The sequence below is a fragment of the Triticum dicoccoides genome, chromosome 6B, assembly GCF_002162155.2.
Source record: "Triticum dicoccoides isolate Atlit2015 ecotype Zavitan chromosome 6B, WEW_v2.0, whole genome shotgun sequence".
Classification (NCBI taxonomy): Eukaryota; Viridiplantae; Streptophyta; class Magnoliopsida; order Poales; family Poaceae; genus Triticum; species Triticum dicoccoides.
Genome location: NC_041391.1, coordinates 24,004,824 through 24,023,867, shown reverse-complemented (window position 1 = coordinate 24,023,867; position 19,044 = coordinate 24,004,824).

Below are 19,044 nucleotides of genomic sequence, written 5' to 3'. Positions count from 1 at the left end.
CACGCGCGTTGGTCGTCCTCCGCCGAGAGGTACTACTTCTCCCTCCTCCCTCCTCCTCCCTAGTTAATTTTGAACCCTAGCAAATTGAAAAATTTAGGTTAGATCTTAGAATAATGTAGTAGGTTATGATCTTAGGTGTTTAATCTTAGGTGTTTAATTTTAGAATAATGTAGTATGAACCCTAGTTATGATCGAACCATGTTCAACAGGTCAAATATGTTGTTATTTGTTTAGTTAAAGCATTTATTCCCGCATCTACGTCGACGATGCCTATCCCGCATCCTCGTCGTCGACACGGTCGAGGACACCTGCTTGATCAGAGGGGCCATGTATGGTACTGGGCTCTACCGGGCTGGTACTGGGAGGTGCTACCTTCCGGGCGGCACAACTTGGTGATGAGCCAGCCCGTCGTTGACCCGAACCTTCTTTGGTGGCGGTCGCGTGGGCCAGTGATGGTGCGGAGGCATGAGGACCCCATGGAGGTGGTACGTCACCATGTCAGCGAGGAGGACGAGCACGTCCGTTGCTACATGGTTGTGTTGGAGGGCAGGTCCTCAAATACCTGGCAAGTTCTTCAGGGATCTCACTGGAGCTATGATCCTGTGATGGTTCCTTCTCTTTGGGTATCCACCGCCCGCGCTAATACCCGTCGCTCGCTAGGGTATTAGCTATATTTGTGATGTTATATATAGGATACTATTCGAGATGTATTAGTGATAATATTCGATGATGTATGGACGAAAGAGATGATTTAGTTTTGCTTATTGAATGCATGATAATTTGAATACTTATTTATTTTACGAGTTGGTTTTGCTTATTGAATGCTCAAATTGGAAAACTAATCCTACTTTGAATGCCCAAGTGGCCAGCCATGTTTGCAGGTTACACGTTCGAGTGGCCTATGTTTTGCTGGAGTGTTGATTAATTTCCGTTCCGGCAAATTTCGGGCACTCGGTATGTCCTTTTTTAGGAAAGGTCATGCCGGATTTTTCCACGAATTCTGGCATGACTTGTGCTAGGATATGTTGGAAATATCGAGTGGCCTGGATTTTCTAGCGACATATTAAATGGCATATCGGGTTGACTTTAAGTCTGTCGAGGCCCCATACATGACCATCCAAAAATGAGTGAGGGAGTGTGTCCACCATATGTGAGAGAAGAATAATGCCGACTGTTGTCATGGGGGTCGCTTCTCCTTCATTCTTGTGTGCTAGACATTTTGGTTGAATGCACTCGGGGATGAAGGGAGGAGCGACCATTACCAACGGTCGAATATATACACCATGTGAGCTGAGAGTTTTCAAAAAAAGACTCGACGGACCGATAGTCAACCTGTGCTGAATAATAATGATCTAATTTAGTTTTTGTAGTACATATATTGAATTGTACAAGTTTAATCTTTGAATTATGAACCTCTACTTCCTCTACACCCGAGTAATTGCCTTTGACTGATTTTCAATGTTTCAAATATGAACATATATAGGAAATGTCTGACGATGAAAGGAAATTTGATATGTGTGAAGATGAGCACGTCATGTGCGATAAGCCTCACCTAGTTGATGGTAGGCGCTTCAGCATCATGCTGGATGAGAACTTCGAAGTGGATACAATAAGTCACAACGACAAGTCTTTTTTCATAATTAAGCATGACTTATGCTACTTTTGCTTTTTTTGCTTCAACTTATAATTTTAGTTTTTTACAATTCTGATAGCGTATCCCCTGTCATGCAAGAATCTATGTCTTGGATAAGATTGGTTTTAGTACTATGGAAAGCATGGAGGTAAAGAAAGTTCACTTGAGGACCGAGCATGATTATACTTTTGCTGCAAAATTATACAATGCAGACACCTACTCCTATTTTGAATGCAAAAATTGGGGAGCACTATGCAAGGCTTATGCATTTGAGCCTAATATGGTTATCACCTCTGATATTAGTTTGGAAGATGAAATTGAAGGTAATATAGACATCTGGGTCCATGTGCAGACGCCTCCAGTTCTACCATTATGTGCGTTTCTCAACCATATTTATGTCTTGGATATTGTTTATTCAAAAATAGTTGACAACTAATTTCTATTGACAGCTTATTTTCATTCAAGCAAACCTATCCGGCGCTTGGTAGACATGACCTACAACTGTCCCGGGGTTGAACTAAACTGTGAGGAGATAATTCATTATGTTTCATGGCTTGAGGATCTTCACACTGTGAAGAAAAATTATTTTCCTGGTTTTGAAAATCTTAGTACAGAAAACGTCCGACCAATAGTGTTCGTATTGAACTACAGTCACATCTATTTAGGAAAGAAGGTAAGATTTTTCCTATTTTTCCTCTGTTCATCTTTTGCATACATTATTTTTTGAGCTAAACTTCATTGCTAAGTATGTTACTACGATGTTCTTCAACAGGGACTCCCGATGATAGTTGTGCCTTAGTGGATTGAGGCTAAATGTCTCATCTCCATGGTTAGCATACGACCAAGACATCCTACAATGCACGTTAGTGCATTCAGGATTTCTAAAAGAGAGCAAGTCTTAATAGTCAAAGACTGGAACAAAATTGTGAATGATCGCAGAGAAGTACTAGGGGGCAGCAATCAGAAGCGCAACCCACAATTAGGAGATAGATTCATCTACATTCTCCAATATGATGAAGCAGGAGTGTTACACATGTTCTATGCTATTTTACCTGAGAGAGAGCAGCATGAGTGATTAGTTAGCTAGAATGAGTTTGAAGATGATGATGTGCTACACCATGACTATGATAATTAAATAGCTAGTGTTGGTGATAATGACTATGATGATTATTATTAGCTAGTGTTGGTGGTGATTAGATAGCTACCATACCTAGTGTTGGTGGTGATTAGCTAGCTAGAATGAGTTTGAAGATAATGATGTGCTACACTATGACCATGACCGGTGTAATGACTATGATGATGATTAGTTAGTATATACAACAATGGGTGAAATGAATGTTGATTAGGTTCAAGTGGAGGCAACATGTAGTGGTGCATGTCAAAAGTATACCACTACATGTTGCCTCCACTTGAACCTAATCAACATGCATTTCACCCACTGTTGTATATACTAACTAATCATGGTGATAAAATCATATGATGGAAATACTGTATATAAAACCAATACAAATACAATGAAAATAAGTTGTAATTTAAAAAATACAGGAAAAATAAGCAGTAGCGCTTTTCAAAAGAAACGCTACTGCTACTTACTACTATCAGCAGCGCTTTTCAAGCACCCGCGCTACTTCTAACTAGGTATAGAAGTAGCGTTGGGAAAACAGCGCTACTGCTACATGTTAGCTGTAGCGGGATAGTAGTAGCGCTGGTACCAGCGCTACTACTATGCTTATTTCAAGCGCTACTACTAGGGTTTTCCCTAGTAGTGTTTGTTTCCCATTAAGATAAGCTTATCTTAAGGTAGATCAATAGATGTTTTTCTACTGGGAGTACAATTCATCAACTTATATTTCTCAGTAATTGTTTCCCTTATACCTATTGTTGTTTACAGGCATATCAAAATTAAATCTCTATTTTATTCCGACTTTGATTTTAGTTGAACTGCACAAAAGGAGCCAATGTGTCTAAGGCAAACTGCTGCATTACTGGGTCCAGTTGGTCTTACCACTTTGCAGAAAGAAGTTGTCACTGTTTGTGCTACATTACAGAAGGAATGATCGAGAAGCTTTACAGAGTATTAGTAGACGCTGGTGACATGACTAGTCTGTAGAGAGCATGGGCAACTCTATAACACGTGGAGTGCACTGGACAAAAAGTGCCCAAACAAGTACAAGAAGCCATGAAAGGACTCCAAGTCTGTTAATGTCATTCTAAGCAACAATGATGGGGAACCTGGGTATGGTAATCTATTTATCGTACTTTCAGTTTGTTAGTCCACCGATTGGTGGGTTGACACTGGGGCCAATATTCATGTCTGTGTTGATGTGTCTTTATTCTTGCAGCATATAAATACGAAATCCATAGGGATGCTTAGCTTGATTTTAGTGGAACTGCACACAATGTTCATATGGTTTGTGTCCTCCATAATACTTCGTCGTGCACAATACATCGAATGGTTCTCTAATCATTCATTGTCACCTTGAGCAACCGGACTATCAGTTGACAAACTGATGACAAACCCTGCCTGTTCCACAATCATATGCATTACATATTTTGAATGGGAAAAGCTTGTCAAAGTTTACTCATTGATGCTAGCAAGAAGACATTAGTTTAATATATTGGAATTGGAAAATCTTGTCAAATTTTGCTCATTGATGTTAGCCAGAAGACAATCATTTCATACTTTTGAGTGGGACGCCCTTTGCTGTGAGTAGGGTCGATCATTTTTTCCTATTCCTGTCTTCAGTACAGAAATATTTACTCTGCTGAGATGCATAGTCACATGAATGTTGACTTATGTAATGTATTTTAAGAGTTTGTTCTGAATGTTGTCTATGTAATGCTAGGCCTTGTGAGATTGATTGCAAAGTTGAGCTTGGAATGTTGTGGCATGCGGCATCACAAGCTGTTCACCGTGCCTCCTAAGAATAATGCTTCATATTGTTTTGCATGTTGAGCTAATACCTGGGATTTGCATGTTATTAAGATCATCCTCTTCTGTTGTTTTTGTGCTTAAGAAGTTCATTGTCTTATGTTTCATTCATAGCCTATACGACAACTCGAGTAGGTTAGAGGTGAATCCATATGACCTTCCGACCAACTCATCATCTTAGGCCGTGATTGGATCGTTGTTTTCCAACTAAAACCACTTGTAAAACTAATGCTTGTAAATAAAAAAAGATGGTCTCGGGCATAGAGCTTGGTTGGTCGATTTCGACTAGTAAATTATACACTGGTCTCTCAAATTACAAGCGTAACCCGCCGGTTTTACTTACAGACCTCGGGCCCTCGGTGTCATTACGCCTGTATTTTACGCGTTGTTTCTGATGACGAGTAAATTACACTTGTATCTTAATACATGTGTGAAATAAACCAGATCTCTCAAGCGCGGCCTTACCGTTTCATGTCCTCTCAGTCTCTCGAAGGTGCTCATTGGTGTCCGATGATACTGGCTTCCAGAATGAGCAGCAGGAGCTGTATCAGACCATTTGTAGGGCTCGCGAGGCCCTATCCATCGTCCTTCGAGTTGTTGCGCTCGTCGTGGCGCCGAGCATTGTCAACATGGTCAACGAACATGAAGATTCATGAGATGACTTTATTTTGACTGGATGACAGTAGGGACCCACTAGGGCCATAGCCATATACGTACGCATGTGCCTCCTTATTATGTACAACTATATATTTTTTGGCTTCTTCCTGGTTTCCTGACATCATGGTCCCACACCATTGTCAACCTATGTAGTCAATAAACGAGAGAATTGCACAAGGAGCGGCCGGCAGCTGGGACCAAGCAGCTCGAGCAGTATTTGTGTTTTTGAGGTGTGAGCACTACAGAGTTTTTCTTGAGCGATGTTTTCGTTCTTGTTCGGAGGAGAGCAGGGTATTAACTGGGCGGGCTATGGCCCATCTAGCCCAGATATTAATTTTTTTCAAGCTGAAAATGGCTAGCCCAGCTATACTTTTTTTAGGAATACCCAGGCAAGGTCAACTTGTTATTCCCCGCCCCGTTGGGCTGCAAATCTTTCCTAGGAGGGGTGCATTAGGCTTAACAGGAAAATGGGCTTTAAGAAATAATAAACGGGATGTAATTATAAAAACTGGGCAGTAACTACAAAAATGCACCAAAGACGTAATTAGTTTATAAAATATTATTTTTGGATTTTGAAAATTTTAATTTCATTAATTGTTGTGCGTGCAATGTTTTCCTTGGATTTTTATGTAATACAAATTTATATTGAAATTGTATTTAATCTGACTAGAAATTTCGGGATGAAAATATTTAGGATCCCATCAAAATGTGGGAAATTTAATCGAATTTCTGTTTTGAATGGTTGGTTGAAATTATTATCGTTGTCCTAGCAAGAAAATGGTGTACTTTTAACAAACTATAAATGGGATGTAGTAGTTCCATTAGAATTCAAAAATGGGCTGTACATTCTTACAAATCGGAAGTGGGCTATAAGTTCTCTGCCACACACTTATAGTCAACACACGGTTCTAGCAGCAGCGGTTGTTGGATGTCCATCCAATGGATGTCGTGCTTCTTCTTCAATCTCGGATATTCTAGCTTCAGCCACCCAAAAAATTATTCCTTCCCCTGACATCTCAGGTGCACCATTTCGGAGGTTGACCTGTGGGCCTACTAAGTTGACGCGTACCAAGGGCTTTGTCAACTTAGTCAATATAAACGATTCTAGCTGCAGTGACCATACGATGTCCATCCAACGGCCGCCGTGCTTCTTCAACCTCTGGTCTTCTTGCTCCAGCCGCCCAAAGCAGCGCCGGTCGTGCCGCCTACTCCTGTCTCCCGTGGTCGGCTGTGCTGCCGCGGAGGCCTCACCGCCCCTACTACTCCCACCGCTGGCTAGGCCATCACTCCACTCACCCACACCCCATGTTATTCTACGGCGACGGCACCCTCACACCAAAGCCGAACAAGTGAACCCTCGTACTCCTCTCTGTGTGGGCATCCACTGTCGCGTCTTCCCCAGCTCCGCGCCGTCCCCTTCCTAGGCCTCGCCGTCGTCCACCGCCCTGGTGCTCTCGGCCCGGCGTGGTTAATCTGGTCAAGGAACGACTTCCATCGGATGTGTGACAGCTGGGTCCACGGCCGCACACAAGGAAATGCCTCCTTATTACGTGCAAAATAATGATTCCTCCACCTGACATCTAGGACCCACCAGAAGGGCCTCTGTATTTCGCGAAAAAAACGTTCCCCCCACTGACAGGTCGGACCCACCAGCTATATCTTCGCACGCAAGGAAGTGTGTCCTTATTACGTACAAAAAAATGAAAATTCTCCATGCTAGCTGGGACCCAACATAGTGGGGGGCTGATTTGTGGGCCTACTAAGTTGATGGGGACGGAGGGCATTGACAACTTAGTCAATATGAACAATTCTAGCCCCGGCGATCGTATGATGTCCATCGAACGGCCGTAGTACTTCTTCAACCTCTGGTCTTCTTGCTCCAGCCGCCCAAAGCAGTGCCGGTCGTGCCGCCTGGTCCTGCCTCCCGTGGCCAGCTGTGCTACCGTAGAGGCGTCACCGCCCCCTACTACTTCCACCGCTGGCCAGGCCATCCCTCCAATCACCCACACCCCCTGTTATTCTGCGGCGACGGTAGCCTCATAGCGCAGCCGAACCAGTGAATCCTCGTACTCCTCTCTGCATGGGCATTTACTGTCGCGTCTTCTCTGGCTCCGTGTCGTCCCCTTCCTTGGCCTCACCGTCGTCCACCGCCCTGGTGCTCTTGGCACGGCGTGGTCAACTTGGTCAAGGAACGACTTCCATCGGAAGAGTACTGTACGTGGAGAGGCTGACAGCTGGGTCCACGGATGCAGCAAGGAAGTGCCTCCTTATTACGCGCAAAATAATGATTCCTCCACCTGACACCAGGGACCCACCGGATGGGCTATAGTGTTTCATGGAGAAAAATGTTTTCCCCCTGACTGCTGGGACCCACCAGCTACAGCTTCGCATGCAAGGAAGTGCGTCCATATAACGGGCAAAAATGATTCGCCCCCTGACTGCTGGGACCCACCAGCTACATCTTCGCACGCAAGGTAGTGCCTGACAGTCGGGACCCACTTGGTCGAAGCGTACGTAGCGTTGTCATTCTGGTCGCGAACGTGTACGTACATACTAGTCGATCGGTCTGTCTGCAGGCTGCAGCGATTAACCGTGACCATGCAAGGAAGGAAGGGCACATGTCGTAGTAGAGGCGCGCACATAGCATATACACCTACGTACAACGGACAGGGTGCAAGAGAGTAAATACGGCCACGTACTTACATACGGGAGGGGTCTCGAATGCCTACTCGTGCATATGTACGGCCGGGGCTCGTGTACATTGCTGGGTCAAAACGGAGAAACTGCGTCGTCATCGTGTTCATGGGGAGGCAACTGAATGCATCGTGTTCATCGCGAGGCAACGGAACGCGTGGTGTTCATCAAGAGCCAACCGGCTTGGACAGAACAGCCGATGGAAACAAGGCGTGGCGTACCTCAGAACAGAGGAAACAACCTTGTGTTAGACCGGCCACGGTCGAAACGGGATCATGTTCATCGGGAGGGGTCTGGCGTACCACAAAACAGAGGAAGCGGACTTCTATTGGACCTCCTACGGTCGAAACAGGGTCCTATTGATCGGGAGGGGTGTGGCGAACCGCAAAACGGAGGAAACAGACTTGTGTTAGTGCGCTACGGTCGAAACGGGGGTCCTGTTCATCAGGAGGGGTGTGGCGTACCGTAAAACAGGACTCCATGGGATACTGCTCATCTCCACCGTAGACCTCCTCCAGCCTCCACGGGCTACTGTTCATCCACCGTCGATCTCCTCCAACCTCCACCTGTGACTGTTCATCCACGGGCTCCTGTTCATCCAGCCTCCACCGCGTGCTCCTCCACCGGCTACTGTTCAACCAGCCCTCTCCACGGGGTCCTGTTCAACCACCCCTCCACGGGAACTGTTCATCCACCCCTCCACCGGCTACTGTTCAACCAGCACTCCACCGGCTACTGTTCAATCTTCCCTCCATCGAGTCCTGTTCATCCAGCTCTCAACAGGGTCCTGTTCATCCACGCCCAACCAGCACGATCAATCGGGGTCCTGTTCATCCAGCGGCAACACCACGGGGTGCTGTTCATCCAACCCCCACCAGGAATTGTTCATCCACCCCCCCAACAACGCTCACTGTTCATCCAGAGGCAGCATCGATCGGCTTCAGTTAGCAGTAGTAGAAAAGGAATCACTCGATCAAGTTCACTTAACAGCCATCGATCGATCGCTCGGGTTCAATAACGCGTAGCCTGCAGTGCAATCGCTCGGGTTCAGTTAGGCGAACGCCTCGCTCGGGTTCAGTTAGGGCCCAACACCTCGCACCCACGCGCATATGTGTACGAGAGAAACACGCATCGCTCGGCCCCCGACCACCCACAGTAACCGGGAACTCCCCGAAATTTTCCTCGCCCTCGCTTCAACCACGGTTTTTTCCATCATGGACGGCCCAAAGAATGTCATGCAGCTGCGTCTCCGGCCTGCCCAGGATGAAAAGCCCATTTTTTGTCATGATTTTTTGTCATAGAAGTAGGAGCCCACCACATCTATGATGATACCGGGTTTTGTCACAATTATCGTCATAGAAGTGTCATAAGCATGACATTTTTTTTGTTCGACCCAAAAGGTCACGGATGTGTCTTTTTTTGTAGTGTAATCCATAAGAAAGATAAAACAATTTAGTATCCAAATTAGAATGCATGCATGCAATCAATTAATAAGGAAAAACTGAATCATAGTAGATAACATGCATCTCGAATAATCCAGATAATTGATATGCATCATCGAATATAATCTTGAATACATCATCTCGAATATTATTGAATAATATAATCTCGAATACAACGTATCGAATATTATCTCGAATACATCACTCGCTAATACTGATAGAATACTATCAAATAATGTAGTTCACTCGCAATGGACACCCAAAGAGAAGGAACCCTCACAAGATCATAGCTCGAGTGAGATCCCTGAAGAACCTGCCAGGTATTGGAGAACCTGATGTCCAACGCAACCATGTAGCGAAGGACGTGCTCGTCCTCCTCCCTGACACAGTGACATACTACCTCCGTGGGGGATGCCAACCTCCGCACCGAATGTGGCCCATGCGCCCGCCACCAAAGAAGCTTCAGGTCGACGACGGGACCTGGGATCCTCACCAAGATGCACGCAGTAGCACCTCCCAGTGCCAGCCCGGCGGAGCCCAGTCCCGGACATGGCGCCTCTCAAGCAGGACGTCATCGCGAATGAGTCGACGATGAGGATGCGGGCCGGGCATCATTGACGTTGAGAACAAATTCTATGCAAATGTAACATTTTATAAATGCTTGGATTGTGATTTCTTAATATACAAGGAACCTCAGTCCCTGGCTAAGAACATGATTCAGAATCATAATGGATTCTCTTAACCTTTGAGGGATTTAACAAAATGGCACCATTCTGGATGTGCAGAAAATGGTCCATATTAGCCGGAAGTAACAGGGGCATGATGGTACCAAGCTCTCCATTTTTTTTGCAACGGAGTCCCGGATAGAATAATTAGTTTTTTGGTATGAAGTTCAGCAAGATTCTTCCGCATATCGCTATTTGGAAGTCCTTTGCTGAAATTCATATGAAAAAGTGAATTATTCTATAAGGAACTCTGTTCCGAAAACAACTTTGCAGAGCTTCGTACAATCATGCGCCTGTTACTTCCGGCTAATGATGAAGCCATGGATTTCTTCAGTACTTTGACAGACAACATGACATATAGAAGAATACACACACACACACATATATATAGGTGAGATTAGAAAAAATGGATCAACTTGTGCACATCCATAATGGGGGCATTCTTGATAAATCCCTTATTAAAGGATCTGTTGTACTATACATACATATACTAATTAATTGCAAATACATAGCAAACTTTGGCAAATACAACATTAAAATATGCAAGTTGCAAATACTAATTGTTATACATTGGATCAAATGTCAAAATTCTAGTTACATTGGATGTCAAAATTCAAACTTCCTCTCAAATGTACATCTATGTCATTCTTGCATCTATGTCAAAAGTCAAACTTTGACATATGATCAAATGTTGCATATTTGATCATATTTGACTCTAGATTAAACTTTGACATATGATCAAATGTTGCATATGTCAAAATTCAAACTTTGTCACTCTAGATCATATTTCACCGTTCATCTACTGATATACATATATACATATAAATTTTATAAAAACAATCATCTAAAACATCTAACATTCCTGTACATACATATACATTATTATACATCTATCATAAAAAAATCCTATACTCATGTAACATTTATAGTACATAACATTATTCATACACATACATATACAACTAACATTCATCTAAATATACATCTAATTCCTACTCATCTATATAACACAAAAAAAGATGAACATCAATGAAAATAAAAGATGGCCGCCGCCGGAGCTCACTCAGGGGGTCGGGTCGTTGGGGTGAGGTCCGGGTGGCGTGGAGGAGCGACACGGGATCATCGAGGCAGGGGATCGGAGGAGCGAGGCGCCGGCGCGTGGGATCGTCGGGGCGGGGTCATCAAAGGAGAGTGAGGGGATCAATCGGAGAGGACGACGATGGCGCGCGTCATTGATGGCGCGCGCGTGGAGGCTGGCGGTGGCGGCGACGGCGCAGTCAGGCAGCCTGACAGCGTCGACGAGGCGGGTGGCGAATCAGATGAAGAGAAGGCATGGAGTGAAAAATTCATAAGTGTTGCTTATATAGGAGGCACCTTTAGTCCCGGTTGGAGCCACCAACCAGGACTAAAGGTGAATTTTGGCCAGGCCAAGCAGTGGGGAGCGACCACCTTTAGTCGCGGTTGGTGGCTCCAACCAGGACTAAAGGGGGGGGGCTTTAGTCGCGGTTGGAGCCACCAACCGCGATTAAAGGTGGTGCACTGCCACACCCGTGGCGCATGAAGTTTAGTCGCACCTCGCCCAGCGAAGGGCGGCCGCACTGGTTTATAAACCCATCCGCGACTGCTCCTCCGAGCTCCTCTCTAAAGCAAGCCTTCTAGGCCTACCTCACATGTGATGTCCTGTTGGACTACTGGGCCTTGCGTGACTACATCCTGGCCAAACGACAGGTTGGGTTTCTAGTCGTATGCAGGCCTTGTGGCCCAGTAGGCGGGCTTCTTTTTTTAATTTATTTATTTTTTCGTTTTCTTCTTTATTTATTTTCTTCTGTTGCTGATTTGTTTTTTGCTTTACTTTGAGTTTCTTTGTGAATCTTTTTGCTTTCGGTAAAAAATTTATAAACTTTCTGTTAGTGCTAGTAGTTTTCAAATTTGGATAGTTTAAATTTAAATTATTTGATTTTTTTATAAATCACTAAACTTTACTTTAAAAATAGGTTTTTCTGTGATTCTTTTTTCTTCTGTTTAATTTTAGTGTGTTTGTTCATTATATCCAGTTTGGTAATACTTAGGTTATTTAAAGAAATGAAATGCCTTTCGAACCGATGTGTTTTCGTGTGAAAACCTGATACTTCGAAATAGATGGTCCATTTTGTACATGAAGTGCGTCCAGTTTTGCCGTAACCCTCTCAACTTTTTATCACATGCTATGTGGGTGAAATGATGGTACCGTGCCAACTTTCAACCTTTTCAGAGTTCATTTTGTAGTGCTTTTCAATTTCAGGGTCATTTAGCTCAAAACAATCAGTAAATACATGAAAAATAGTAAATGAAGTTAGAAAGGGTTGAAAATTGATGGCATGGCTTTTAATGGTGCATACTAAATGGACAAAAAGTCTAGAGTTGAAATAAGTTTTAAAAAACTGAAATGCCTTTGTAACAAATGAGTTTTCGTTTGAAACTCGGATACTTCGAAAGAGATTGTCCATTTTGTAGACGAAGTGCATCCAGTTTTTGCCGTAACCCTCTCAACTCTTTAGCACATGCTATGTGGTTGACATGATAATACAATAACAACTTTCAACCTTTTCAGTGTTCATTTGTAGTGCTTCTCAATTTCAGGGTCATTTAGCTCAAAAAATCAGTAAATGCATGAAAAATAGCAAATGAAGTCAGAAAGGATTGAAAATTGATGATGTTTGTCCGAAGCACATAAGTACACGTTTCAAATGCCAAAACACATAAGCACCCTAACTATTAAAAAGATTCCCTCTGGTTTGTCCAAAGTCAGACTTTCCAGATATATAAGTCTGGAAACTCACTAGAGAAGAAAGTGATGATACTGAAGCCGGTCACATCCTAGAGTGGGATCTTTGGGTGTAAAACTTTTTCTTCGCATGTGTCCCTTTGCGCTATAACCATGGACAATCTTCATCATTTAACTGGATGCTCGGGTCAATATTCACTGTGAAGGGAGCATTTTCATGAAACTTTTCATAATCTTCTAACATGTCTGTCTTGTCATCCACTTCCACGATGTTTATTTTCCCTAAAAGAACTATGTGGTCCTTTGGCTCATCATATGATGTATTCGCTTCCTTATGTTTTCTTTTTCTTAGCTTGGTAGACATGTTCTTCACATAGAAAACCTGTGCCACATCAGTGGCTAGGACGAATGGTTTGTCTGCATACGCAAGATTGTTGAGATCCACTGTTGTCATTCCGTACTGCGGTCTTCCTTTACGCTGCCTCCTCTCAGATTGACCCATTTGCACCAAAACAAAGGGACCTTAAAATCAATTTGAGGGAGTCCTGGACTAGGGGGTGTCCGGATAGCCGAACTATCATCATCGACCGGACACCAAGACTATGAAGATACAAGATTGAAGACTTCGTCCCGTGTCCGGATGGGACTTTCCTTGGCGTGGAAGGCAAGCTTAGCGATACGGATATGTAGATCTCCTACCATTGTAACCGACTCTGTGTAACCCTAGCCCTCTCCGGTGTCTATATAAACCGAATGGCTTTAGTCTGTAGGACGAACAACTATCATACCATAGGCTAGCTTCTAGGGTTTAGCCCCCTTGATCTCGTGGTAGATCTACTCTTGTAACACACATCATCAATATTAATCAAGCAGGACGTAGGGTTTTACCTCCATCAAGAGGGCCCGAACCTGGGTAAAACATCGTGTCCCTTGTCTCCTGTTAGCATCCGCCTAGACGCACAGTTCGGGACCCCCTACCCGAGATCCGCCGGTTTTGACACCGACATTGGTTCTTTCATTGAGAGTTCCTCTATGTCATCACCGATAGGCTCGATGGCTTCTTCGATCATCATCAGTGACACAGTCCTGGGTGAGACCTTCCTCCCCGGACAGATCTTCGTATTCGGCGGCTTTGCACTGCGGGCCAATTCGCTTGGCCAACTGGAGCAGATCGAAAGCTACGCCCCTGGCCGTCAGGTCAGATTTGGAAGTTTGAACTTCACGGCTGACATCCGTGGGGACTTGATCTTCGATGGATTCGAGCCACAGTCGAGCGTGCCGCACTGTCACGATGGGCATGACTTAGCTCTGTGGCCGGACAGTATCCTGGAGGCCGCACTCGAGTCCTCTCCGATCTTCAATTCGGAGCCGGCTGCGCAGATCGAGGACGGATGGCTAGACACCACCTCGGGGGCTGCAACCTCTATGGTGATAGAGCCGAACACTGATCTTGTCCCTCATAAAGCCCGTGACTCCGAGGTGTCGGACTCCGTGCCGGACTCCGAGCCTCCCGCGCCCCCTCCGATCGAATCCGGTTGGGCGCCGATCGTGGAGTTCACCGCCACGGACATCTTTCAACATTCACCTTTCAGCGTCATCTTGAGTTCGCTAAAGTATCTCTCGTTATCAGGAGAGCCTTGGCCGGACGGCGGTCAGGACGGTTGGGATGCGGACGGCAAAGAAATTCAACGCCCACCCACCACCCACTTAGTAGCCACTGTTAACAATCTAACCGACATGCTAGACTTCGACTCCGAAGACATCTACGATATGGACGACGATGCCGGAGACGGCCAAAAACCAGCGCCTATCGGGCACTAGAAAGCCACCCCAACTCACGACGTATACATGGTGGATACACCAAAAGGAAGCGACAATGAGGAACAACGGGACATGGCGAAGGACAACTCCCCCAACAAACAACCAAAACGGCGACGCAAGCGCCGCCCGAAGTCCTGCCTCGATAAAAACGACACCCATACCGACCCGGCCCTAGAGCAGGGCGAAGCAGTGGACGGCGAACATGCCACCAAGCAACCATCCGAATATGACGAACTGGACAAGCAACCCATCCCCGGCGAAAACAAGAGCCTAGACGACCTCACGCTGAACACATCACCAGAGCATAAGAACCTTCATAAAAGGCTCGTCGCTACTGCAAGAAGTTTGAAGAAGCAAAAGTGGAAGCTCAAAACAGCGGAGGACGCACTCAGAATGAGAAGGAGAAAAGTACTTAATACCGCAGATAAATATGGCGCTAGTCGCCAGGCAAAGAGCTATCCGAAGCGCAAGCTGTTGCCCGAATTCGACGAGGAGGCCTTAGAGCCCCCGCAGTCAAAAAAGAAAGAGGCCGCCTGGCCGGATAGACGACCAGATGACAGGCTAAGAGCACCAAGGGGCGCCGCACACAAGCCGGCACACGATCAGCATAAAGATCCTCGAAAAAAGGATGACCCGGTCAGGTCTATCTATGGGCCAAAAAAGAAGACTCCAGGAAGCAACACAACCCGCCGAGCGTTTGAAGACAACGGCACACCCAAATACAGGGGCGCCGCACACCCACTATGTTTCACCGACGAGGTACTGGATCATGAATTTCCAACGGGATTCAAACCCGTAAACATAGAGGCATATGACGGAACAACAGACCCCGGAGTCTAGATTGAGGATTATATCCTACACATAATATGGCCAGAGGAAACGATCTTCATGCCATAAAATACCTACCCCTCAAGCTCAAAGGGCCAGCTCGGCATTGGCTCAAAAGCCTCCCAGAAAATACCATTGGAAGTTGGGAAGAGCTCGAGGATGCGTTTCGAGCAAATTTTCAGGGGACTTATGTCCACCCTCCGGATGCAGACCATTTAAGTCACATAACTCAACAGCCCGGAGAATCAGCACGCAAATTCTGGAACAGGTTCCTCACCAAAAAGAACCAAATAGCTGACTGTCTGGACGTCAAAGCCTTAGCATCCTTTAAGCACAACGTCCGAGACGAATGGCTCGCCAGACACCTCGGCCAGGAAAAACCAAGAACAATGGCCGCACTAACAAGCCTCATGACCCGCTTTTGCGCGGGGGAAAACAGCTGGCTGGCTAGATGCAGCACCAGCGACCCGAGTACATCCGGGCTGGATGGAAATGGGAAATCACGACGCAGAAAAGATCAGCGCCGGAATAAGGAAAATGGCCCAAATAGCACGGCGGTCAACGCCGGATTCAAAAGCTCTCGGCCGAACAATAGAACACTGCCCGTCAAGGACAACAGCGACGAGCTATCCAACCTAAACAAAATTCTGGATAGGCTATGTCAAATACATAGTACCTCCGGGAAGCCTGCAAACCATACCCACAGAGATTGTTGGGTCTTCAAGTAGTCCGGCCGACTTAATGCCGAACACAAGGGGCTCGACACACCAAGCGAAGACGACGACGAACCCCACAAGCAGCACGCCGGAAAACAGAAGACTTTCCCACTAGAAGTCAAAACAGTGAACTCACTTCATGTGATAACACGAAAACATAGTGCGGCACCCTCCATACCAGGACACCGTCCGCAGAATGGGGATAGACCCTACCAAAATTTGTCGTAGCAGCACTTCCTTCAAAGGAGTGACGCCAGGCCTTTAAGCCAATTTTACAGGCTCTATACCACTAGAAGTTGTGTTCGGTTCATCCGACAACCTCCGTCGCGAAAAGCTCACTCTCCATATCGCCCCATCTAACAGTGGCCCTCAAACACTACGGGGATGCGAAGCTTTCGCCCGCTTTAACGCAATACCACATCACGCGTCTCTTACGCTTCAAATGCCCGGTCCACGCGGCATAATCTCATTAAAGAGTAACTCCGAGTGTTCCTCGATCACGGAGAACGTGAGGCCGCCTTGACAGCCACACACTGATCCGACCTCGCAGGTCAAAGCCCCTAAAAACAGGTCATTCAGACCTCGGACACGGTTAGGCGAGTCTGGCGTAAATAAACAAGGGGCTTCCCAGCCGCATACCCCTTTACAAGGGGCCTCGCGTATAAACGATGAGAGCCAATAAAGCTCAACTTCATTCATCTTCCAAATTATACTTTATTTTAAATACAACTTTTGCACGATATTTCTTCCAAACTAAGTCCTTCTCTTTTACAGATGACGCACGTGCTACACCCGTCCAGGATACAGCACAATGGAGACACAGGCGCAGACGTGCAGCAGGGACCCGTTGCAAGGATTCTTTTCAGATTAAGACCCTGCGTAAACCTTTCTTACTGTCTCTTGTTGATACACATCCCCCGGTTTTCTACCATAACCGAGGAGGAGGTTGGCATTTTGGCATCGGCCGCGTCAGAAGTTCCCGCCTGTACCTGGACACTAGGGTCTTAGGGCATTGTTCTGCCCGGTATCATAAAGACCGAATACGTCAGGGAGTGTTCGGCGTCTCGAGTTAGGCCTTATATGCATCAGCTCCGAATCATGTCTCTGGTCAAATGTTGGGTTTGCCCGGCTCCTGTGTTTTGCTGCCTTACGTTCCGCTCCATCGGCTAACGCGGCACCAGGAGAACTACTGCGATTGTGCCCCGGTTCGGCCGGGCGAGCACCTCAGTAGAGAAAGCCGAAAACTGACTGTCATGATATAGCGAGAGACTGGTCAACCACTCGACCGACTATTGGAATGTTTAGAATTCCTCCGCTTTGACAAAGGGCCGCTTCCCGGTCAGGCAAATACGCGCCCCGAGTTCGGAGAGCGCGGTGCCTCTAGGGGCTATATAGTAGCCCCACCATCGAGCTCCTATGGCTAAGTGAAAGTGATAAAGCATTATAGTCTGGTTGCCTAGTTTGCTATGCTATCACCTCCTTCAAAGGACCAAGACGTTGGATTAAGTGTGAAAAAGCGCTTTTCTTTTTTTGCAAACACCCCCGCACCATGTGCGTGGGGGCTGAAGCCAAAGACTGCAACTTTCAGGTTATTCATACATATACGGCCGCACAGGAGATAGTTCAATACTTGAATGCACAAGTATAAAAAGCCGTTGCATTATAAACATGTTCTCAGAAATCATACATGTCATTTAAACATAACATCTTTCGAGCACTACGACTCTATGAAATGAGCGCCCTGCAGGACTTCCTCAAAATAGTGATCGGCGGGTAATCGGCTTTTGTCCGAACCCCGGGATGCAACAGCGGTGGCATCCATCTCCGCCCAGTATGTTTTCACACGGGCAAGAGCCATCCGTGCACCTTCTATGCATGCCGACCGATTCATCGCCTTGATATGCGGCACCGCCCCAAGGAATTGCTGCAACAAGCCAAAATAACTCTTCGGCTTGGGCCTTTCCGGCCACAGATGAGTAACCACATCCGTCATGGCAAGTCCGGACAATCTATTCAGCTCAGCCCACTCAGCCAGCCCATCAGCCAACGGGAGTGGACGCTCCGGACTATGGAATTGAGACCAGAAAAGCTCTTCCATTTCGTGATCCTTCTGGCTTCGGAAGTGCACGACTGCGTCCGCCGCACTCGCCGCCAAATCCAGATAAGGATCCTCCGCACCACACAATTGGCCCAACTGAGCATACTTCGGATCCGTAAACTTCCTACGCGGTAGAAAGGGCTTTCCAGCTGCAATGTCTCCGGCCTGATGCAGTTCCTCCTTCATAGCCCGCATTGCACCACGGGCATCCTTGGCTTCGGCGGCGGCCTTCTTCAGGTCCTCTTGCTCCGGTCGACGTTCTCTTTCAAGAACCTCATAGCGGTCGGCAGCATCTTTTAATTTCGCGGCCATTCCGGCCATCTCCTCCCTGCTTCGGCAGTGAGCAGCCTTTTCGGCTTTTAACTCTTCCGCTGCCTTCGAGGCAGCCGCATCACTTTTCCTGGCTTGCTCCTTGGCTCGAGCAAGCTCTGCTCGAAGGTCTTCCACAGCAGCGGCGCCATCTGCATCAAGCATACAAATTGTAAGGAACGGGCATCAGCTCCCTTACTAGGCAACCGCGGAGCAACCACCTACCTTACGACTCGTTAAGTCGTTTATTGACCAGCGCGATGTCCGCATCCGCAACATCGAGTTGCCTCTTCAATTCGGCAACTCCATCAGTCCGGCTGGCCACCGAACGTTCCGCCACCTGCATGGGAAAGGCGACATTCTATAACTGATATTATGATCCTTGGCACGCTGTCGCTTTCGACAGCATACCAAGTATCAGGGGC